Source organism: Grammomys surdaster, unplaced genomic scaffold (assembly GCF_004785775.1).
Source record: "Grammomys surdaster isolate TR1022 unplaced genomic scaffold, NIH_TR_1.0 198, whole genome shotgun sequence".
NCBI classification, from domain to species: Eukaryota; Metazoa; Chordata; class Mammalia; order Rodentia; family Muridae; genus Grammomys; species Grammomys surdaster.
The window spans coordinates 7,227,154-7,236,679 of NW_021604643.1; the positions used below are offsets into that span (position 1 = coordinate 7,227,154).

General features: G+C 36.8%; 1 pseudogene; it reads left to right on the forward strand.

Moving 5' to 3' along the window:
* The first annotated feature begins 273 nt into the window (after positions 1–273).
* LOC114623476 lies at positions 274–1,201 on the forward strand (annotated as a pseudogene).
* The last annotated feature ends 8,325 nt before the right edge of the window (positions 1,202–9,526 follow it).

A 9,526-nucleotide genomic window follows, 5' to 3' on the forward strand; every position in this document is an offset into this window, starting at 1 on the left:
AAAGATTTTTAAAAATAGTAAAGTATGTATCTGGTGCTTTGTCTACATGTTTTTCTATGTACAATGTTTGACTCATGCCTGAAAAGGCCAGAAGAGGGAATCAGACAGATCCTCTGATACTGAACTAGAGACGGTTGTGAGCTGCCATGTGAGTCTTGGGTCCTTTGAAAGGAAAAGCCATGACTTCTAACCACTAAAACATCTCTCAAACACCCATTCTACTCTTCTTTTAAAAAAATTTAAAGGCCTTCTGTTAATTAACTGAATTCACTAATAGAGAACAGGACAGAAATGACATGGTTCATCCTGATGGGTTCACTGATGATCCAGAGCTACAGCTTCTCCTCTTCATCAAATTTCTTCTCATCTACATCATCACCCTGATAGGAAACCTGGGGCTTATCCTGTTGATTCTCTTGGACTCTTGGCTCCACACCTCCATGTACATTTTCCTAAGTAACCTGTCCTTAGTGGACTTCTGTTACTCTTCAACAGTCACTCCAAAAGTCATGGCTGGATTCCTAATAGGAGACAAGATCATGTCCTACAATGCTTGTGCCTCTCAGACATTCTTTTTGCAAACTTTGCCAATGTGGAAAACTATCTTTTAGTTTCAATGGCCTATAATCACTATGCAGCAGTGTTTAAGCCCCTATATTATGCCACCACCATGACAACATGTGTTCGTGCACGACTAGTAATTAGCTGTTATATCTGTGGTTTCCTGAATGCTTCCATTTATAGTGTGAATGCATTAAGTCTCACTTTCTGTGAGTTAAACGTGATCCATCATTTTTTCTGTGATATTCCAGCAGTCATGATTGAATCTTGTTCTCATAAACGTGTTAATGACCTAGTTCTTATGTCTGTAGCCAGCTTTAATATTTTTTTGCTCTTATACTCATCTTAGTATCATACATGCTCATTTTTAACAGCATACTAAAGATGCACTAAAGATATCCAATCCAGGATCACAAAGCTCTCTCCACTTGTGCCTCACACTTTATAGTTGTCTCGATTTTCTATGGGACTATCATCTTTATTTTCTTGCAGCCCAGGTCCAGTCACTCCATGGACACTGACAAAAATCACATTTGTGTTCTATACTATGGTCATCCCCATGTTGAACCCTCTGGTTTACAGCCTGAAGAACAAGGATGTGAAGAATGCATTCACAAAGATTGTACTGAGGTCAAGATAATATTTACAGCTTTGATTTTTTTCTTTTGGGAATGCAAATCTGCTAGATTCATTGATATAATCTTAAATATATATTGAATCACATTTCCACACTACAATGTATTCAAGAAATTATTTTGACTTTTTCTCCTGTTCAAGAGTATGTCAGCTTTCAAAAGGGTAAGATATTGTTCAGAAGAGTAAAGCACACATCAAATGACTATGATTACTTCAGGTCAGCTTGCGAAAAAATGTATTGAATATATTATCATATTCAATCCTTTTCCAAACAAATATTTTCTGTCACATAAATACAAATCTATGTAATTATGTAAATTAAAAGCCCATTAAAGGAAAGACATATTCATATTTTTCTTCTGAAGATTCATACAAATGGATATCAGAAAGTTTGCAGTAAAATATAACATGGATTTTTTTATGTATCTAATTTTATATTCAGTTCATTTTGTTCATTTCATAGGGCTATCCAGATGAACATAGCAAGCATTTAATGTTTATTTCATGAACAGACTATGAGGCTATATTTACAACTGATACTTAAAGCAAGTATACTTAGTTTAAAAAATGTCAATCCTTATCATGCTCCAAATTTAGCACTCACCTAGTTAGAGCTAAAAGCCATGGACAAAAGAGCTATCTCCTTTTAATGAGTTATTAGGTAAGTTTTATCACCCATTTCTTTCTTCCCTACCCTCTCATTTTCTCAGTCTCCAAGACATGCAGTAATTACAGTTTCCCCTTCTTACTATAAGGTATTTGAGTTCAAGATGAATCATTTCCCTAGTCTTCTAGGCTCCTCATCTTAGAGATGATTCAACACAAGTCTTTTATTTTCCTTAATCTCAAGAATTTATAATAAAAATGAATCAGTTAAACTTGGGAGTATAGTGCTTACTGTACAAACATAAGGTCATTAGTTAGATCTCCAGAATCAATGTGACATCTGAGCACACTGCTATAGTATCCACTACAAGTGTCTGTCACCTTAACACAGAAAATACTCTATCAAAATCTTAGAGGAAGATAACAGTTACATACTTTTCATAAAAATATAGATTAATATAACCACTCTACATAATTTTAAAGAGCATCCCATATCCTGGTGCTAAGTAAAAATTCAAAAAAATGAAATCAATTTGGAAAGAAAAAATGCAGCAAACCATGGCACTACACAGTCCTGCAGTGGTATTCATGATACACAGAGAATAGAATAAAAACCTAAATGTTCTCAGCTGATTGCAGAATAAAGAGAATATAGTACTCAAATAACTTGTATGTAATGTATACTAATAATCTATACAAATATCTACTTATAGCAACCTAGAGGTCATTAAGGTTTAACCAGGGATGGGGGGGGATAATAAAACAGAAACAGAGTCTTAGCTAAAGGAAGGTTGTACAAAAATTCACATGAAAAATGACTGTTTCACATGTCTTTTGATTTTTTCTTTGTGAGATTATATCACTACATTATTTATCACTCACATTTCCTCTCTCCTAACATTCAAATATTTCCACTCCACACACTTAAATTTGATATATCAAATATCAATTTTATAGCCTGTTTTTGTCACTAATTGTTATTGCAGGCAAACATGTACATCTATATGCATATATATTCCTAAATATAACCTGGAAACTTAATTGGAATGCCTTTCCCTGGAGAAAAGTACTTCTGTTCCCAGCTGTTCTCAGTTGTCTATAGAAATTTGTGAAGGCTTGATGTCTTATGATATTTTCCATGTGTACTTTGCATGTCCAGAGGTGTCACTGTTCATGTTTGTCCAGTAATGTTGGTTAGAATTTATGGATGTAGCTTTTAATGTTACTAGGAGACAGTATCTCACAGCAAACTCCCTGTTGCTCTGGCCCTTACAATGATGACACATCTTTTGCAGCAGTGTTCCTTGAGAATTAGGTGCACATATGTTTTGTATGTATTAAGGTCAGTTCTAGGTTGAGGAACTAGCAATATGATAGATGAAAATAGTCCAGGAACAAGCAAGACAATAAACACAAATAGTCAAAGACCAAGCAAGGCAATCAAAAAAGTCCCATGATCACTCCCATGGTCACAGTTTCTAAGGACTTACCAATATGAACAAAATAGCAGAGCCTACTTCTGTGTCCTATCCCAAAGTCATTTTCATGCCTGACTCCTACTTATCGTTCTAACCTAATATTTATATTTCTGCCTGAAATCACTTCTTTGTTCTAGCCTAAGATTTAGATTCCTGCCTGAAATTACTTATTATTATTTATCATTATTTACTCTCAGTTGCATTGATTGTATACTTTCTAATTGTGTTATTGTGTTGAAATCTGACATGTCTGTTATGGGGGTCTATCAACCAGCTTTTATCTTATTTCCCTGAGCATAACAGATCCTTGGTTTTCTGAAAAAAAGCTTGCAAGTACTGGAAGAAGTGAGTTAGGCTTTTTGGCAGAAGCAAGAGAGTAATGGGCTTCATTATTGCTGGTATAACAGCTTTAACTACATTAACTGGTAGCACCACTGCTTTAGCACAAGAAGTTAACACAGCTACTTTTGTGAATCATGTGGCAAAAAAAATGTTACTAATGTGTTGAATATAAAAGAGGATTTATATAGGTGTTAGGAAAATCATATTGATGCTCTTTATCGTATTTAAATTATTGGAAGGAGCTTCTGAGCTTAAGAATAAGGAGTTATCTCAAGTGTCATGCCAAATACCAATGGAGTTGTGTTACTTCTAAAATTTACAATGATAGTCATTATAATTAGGAATAAGTTTAAAGACACTTGTAAGGTATTTGACATAATTCTAGCACCTCTCTGGATGTTTTAACTTTGCATAGTGAGATTATGAATTTAAAGAATGTTGCTATGCTAAGCTTTGATGCTGCAGATACTCCTAATAAAATTACCCATGGCCTGAGGTCAGTATTTTCATTTTGGTCAAACATCAATAATGGCATATATAGCTTGATCATGCTAGCCCTTTTTGTCTTTGGAATACTTTTATTCCTACCCATCTTGTGAAAGCATGTCTTTAACAACATCAACATGTTGGCAGCCAAAGTACATGACATGAAACTTAAAATGGACCCCTAGAGAGAGTTATTAATTTAACAAGCTGTCAAGCCAAGGACAGGTAAGTTTCTGCAAAGAACCTTACCAACCTAATTTAGAAGTGCATTGCTTTTGATAATGTATATTCCAAAACAGGTAAGGAAGGCATTCTTGTCACAAAGACCTAAGAAAAACTCAGTCTTATTTATGAAATAAAAGAGGGGGTTTGTGGAGAGCTTTTGGGGCTGGTTAATAGGAATCAGACATTGTCCAAAGACAAGAAAATGGGCTTCAGGGAAGATTCTGATATATCTAGTTTTACATTTTTTCTTATATGGGCTGGCAATTGTTACTCCAAGAGTAAAAGACCACGTAACAAACATATTAATACTAGACATGAAAAGCCTTCATTTAGTTGTTGCACAGGGATGTGAGAGGGCATCCCAAAATAAGCAGCTTATTGCTATTGCCCTCCATTCCTCCCTAGAGATGGAAAGTAAGTCACTATTGCTGAAGATACTGTGCACTTCAGAAGCAGAACCTATAAATCCCTGAGCTGAAACTGATTTGAATGCCCCCTTCATTGGGTCTAGATTTCATGGTAAAAGAAATACTATACTAACCTTTAAAACAAGGAGACAAGTGTGTGTTCTAATCAGGTATGAATTCTAGGAATCACATGAAAAACCAACATTGTATAATAAAACCAAGGATCCAACCCTGGCAAGAATACATTGGCAGTAACCAAGATCTCTCTCTCATTTGACTTGATACACACTCAACAAGGGGGATACCATGCCTGGTATTCCTAACATTAATAACCAATTAGTTCCAGTTAACTTATGGTCATTGGAAGAAAACCTACTACCTTTAATTTACTAAATCAGCACAATCTCTAAAAACAATACAAACATTTGCTTTTATGCCCTCATGTAAAGGAAGAAGGCTATTTGTTTCTAAGCAAATGAGAACACATAAATGAACATAAGAAACTTAAGAGTGTAAGTATCCTATGTTGTAAAATATTGTGTATCCTGAAAGTGGTTGAGGTACAAAAAAATCCTCTTGATTTAGTATAAATAGTTGAAAAGATTTTATAGCCAAAGGCAACATTAAAAATTTGTTGCAAAATATAAAGAAATTACCCTGGAACTGAGCTTTCAAGGTTCCAGAATGAGAGAAAAGGTGCTACAAAGGCTGTTGTGAGAAAAATAAAGTTTTCGGTTGTATTTCCCAAATATGAACACCTTAAACGAAAATGCTAACCTCCCAGGTAATATAGACTCATTTGTGTAACAGTAGATTGGCTGTTATGAGGGCAAATAAGAATCTTCTTGATTTGAAGCCTAGTCTATAAAACAGAATTTAAAGTCGGTAGTACTAGTAAAAATCAAACAACATAAAACAAACAAACAAATGAAAAATAGGACTGTGTAAGTGTTATGTCCTGGGATAGGGGTGGAGGTGCACCTACTACTTTTGTATAGCTATATTGGCATGGTGCCAAACTGCTTTCTAGATATTTATGTTTACATCAATAGAAAAACTTTACATCTCTGCCTTAACCATAAAAAAAGACATTCTGATAAAAAAAGAAAGGAAGGAAAGAAGGAAGGAAGGAAGGAAGGAAGGAAGGAAGGAAGGAAGGGAGAAAGAAAGAAGAGAGAAGAAGAAGGGAGAAGGAAAGAAGAAAGAAAGAAAGAAAGAAAGAAAGAAGGAAAGAAAGAAAGAAAGAAAGAAAGAAAGAAAGAAAGAAAGAAAGAAAGAAAGAAAGAAAGAAAGAAAGAAAGTTATTCTTAGGCTTATTCAGAGCAGTTTCTTATGTCTTGCGAATAGTGATGAATATAGACACCCATCATGGCTGCTCAAGGTGCTGAGACTAAATGACACTGATTTTTTTTGGCTCTGAGGCCATTTATGCTACCCACTCAATAGCTGAGAGAACATCACAGAAGAGGAAAATAAAGTACATGAGTGCCAGAAAATGTGCAGAAGGGCTGTAAAATGGTGTCTGACAAGTATGACATAGCCATCTCAACTGTGAACTTACAACAGCTTATGCTTCCTCAACTTGCTTTTACTGGACTAGGACAGCCGATGTTACATATAGCTACAGGTAGATCTCATGGGACACTAAACATCACTGAGCTGTTGTCCATTACTAGAATATGGGTGAGACACAATCAGATTCTTCAGTTGTGTACATGATAGTGAGTATCACAGTATTGAGGGAGTTGCAAACCTCAGGCCACAGGCATAGTCCTGGTTAAACACCATGAGTCTCCAAAGTCAGGAGTGAAAGTCAGAAGGCAGGGAGACAAGCTCAAATGGAGTGATAATAATTGAAGGCATAATGTGCCAGTGTGAGATTGTCAAGAAGCAAACCGAATTAAGTTATAAAAATCTGGAAAAACATTGTTTACATAATTTCAGTTATCAATAAAACACTTTAATTTTTATTGGATGTTTTATTTACATTTCGTATGTTGTTCCCTTACCCTATCCCCCACAAAACCAGCAACCCCCTATCCCCTCACCCCTCCTCCTTCTTCTCTGGGGATGTAACACCAACTTACCCCCCCACTCCCACCTCCCCACCCTCAAAATTCCCACCACCTGGGGTGTCCAGCCTTCATGGCATCAAGGATCTCTTCTTCCACCTATGCCTAGCAGGGCCCTCCACTCTTACTTATTCAGATGAAGCCCTGGATCCCTCCCTAAGTGCTCCCAGGCTGGTGGTTTAGACCCTGGAAGCTGTGATTGGTTGGTATTGTTGCTCTCCTCATGGGGCCACAAACCATTTCAGCTCCAATGGCCTTCACTCTAACTCCTCCATTAGGAACCCCATTATCAGTTCAATGGCTAGTTGTGAGCATCTGCCTCTGAATATGTCAGACTCTTGAAGACCTCTGAGGAGAAATCCGTATCAGACTTTTATCAGCATGTACTTCCTGACTTCCACATCAGCATCTACCTTTGGTGACTGCACATGGGATGGATACTCAGGTGGAATGGTTTTCGGATGGCGACTCCTTCAGTTCTGTCCCTCACTTTGTCTCCATATTTGCTCCTTTGAGTATCTTGTTGCTCCTTCTAAGAAGGATTGAATCACCCCCACTTGGTCTTCTTCTTCATGAGCTTCATGTGGCCTGTGAGTTGCATCTTAGGCATTTCAAGGTTCTGAGTTAATATCCAATAATCAGTGAGTGAATACTGTGTGTGTTCTTTTCTGATTGGCTTACTTCACTCAGGATGATAATTTCTAGTTCCATCCATTTACCTAGGAAACTCTTGAATTTATTGTTTTTAACAGCTGAGTAATACTCCATTGTGTAACTATACCACATTTTGTGAATCCATTCCTCAGTTGAAGGACATCTGGGTTCTTTCCAGCTCCTGGCTATTATAAATAAGGCTGCTATCAACATAGCTGAGCATATGTCCTTGTTATATGTTCAAGCATCTTCTGGGTATATGCCTAGGAGTGGTATAGCTGGATCCTCAGGTAATGCTATGTCAAATTTTCTGAGGAACCGCCACAGTGATTTCCAAAGTGGTTGCACCATCTTGTAGTCCCACCAACAATGGAGGAGTGTTCCTCTTTCTCCACACCCTCGCCACCATCTATCACCTGAGTTTTTAATCTTAGCCATTCTGACTGGTGTGAGATGGAATCTCAGGGTTGTTTTGATTTCTATTTCCCTGACGACTAAGGATACTGAACATTTCTTTAGGTGCTTCTTGGCCATTCGAGTTTCCTCCGTTGAAAATTCTTTGTTAAGCTCTATACCCCATTTTTTAATAGGGTTATTTGGTTGTCTGGAGCCTAATTTCTTGAGTTCTTTGTATATATTGGATATTAGCCCTCTATCAGACGTAGGATTGGTAAAGATCTTATCCCAATTTGTTGGTTGTCGTATTGTCCTATTGACAGTGTCCTTTGCCTTACAGAAACTTTGCAATTTTATGAAGTCCCATTTGTCAATTCTTGATCTTAGAGCATATGCCATTGGTGTTCTGTTCAGGAACTTTTCCCCTGTGCCGAAGTATTCGAGGCTCTTCCCCACCTTCTCTTCTATTATTTTCAGTGTATCTGGTTTTATGTGGAGGTCCTTTATCAACTTAGACTTGAGCTTTGTCCAATGAGATAAGAATGCATCAATTTTCATTTTTCTACATATTGTCCTCCAGTTGAACCAGCACCATTTGTTGAAAATGCTGTCCTTTTTCCACTGAACAGTTTTAGATCCTGTGTCAAAGATCAAGTGACCATAGGAGTGTGGGTTCATTTCTGGGTCATCAATTCTATTTCATTAATCTTCCTGCCTGTCTCTGTACCAATACAAAGTAGTTTTTATCACTATTGATCTGGAGTACAGCTTGAGGTCAGGGATGGTGATTCCTCCAGAAGTTCTTTTATTGTTGAGAATAGTTTTCACTATCCTGGGTTTTTTTGTTATTCCATATGAATTTGAGAATTTCCTTTTCTAACTGTGAAGAATTGAGTTGGGATTTTAATCGGAATTGCATTGAATCTGTAGATTGCTTTTGGCAAGATGGCCATTTTTATTATATTAATCCTGCCAATCCATGAGCATGGGAGATCTTTCCATCTTCTGAGTTCTTCTTCTATTTCTTTCTTCAGAGACTTGAAGTTCTTGTCATACAGGTCTTTCACTTGCTTGGTTAGATTCACACCAAGGTATTTTATATTATTTGCAACTATTGTGAAGGGTGTCATTTCCCTAATTTCTTTTTCAGTCTGTTTATCCTTCATGTAGAGGAAGGCTACCGATTTGTTTGAGTTGATTTTATAACCAGCCACTTTGCTGAAGTTGTTTATCAGGTTTAGGAGTTCTCTGGTGGAAGTTTGGGGGTCACTTAAGTATACTATCATATCATCTGCAAATAGTGATATTTTGACTTCTTCCTTTCCTATTTGTATCCCTTTGACTTCTTTTTTTTGTCTAATTGCTCTGGCTAGGACTTCCAGTACTATATTGAATAGGTAGGGGGAGAGTGGGCAGCCTTGTCTAGTCCCTGATCTTAGTAGGATTGCTTTAAGTTTCTCTCCATTTAGCGGGATGTTGGCTACTGGTTTGCTGTAAATTGCTTTTACTATGGTTAGGTAGGGGCCTTGAATTTCTGATCTTTCCAAGACTTTTATCATGAAGGGATGTTGAATTTTGTCAAATGTTTTCTCAGCATCTAGTGAGATGATTTTGTGGTTTTTTTCTTTGAGTTTGTTTATATAGTGGATTACATTGATGGATT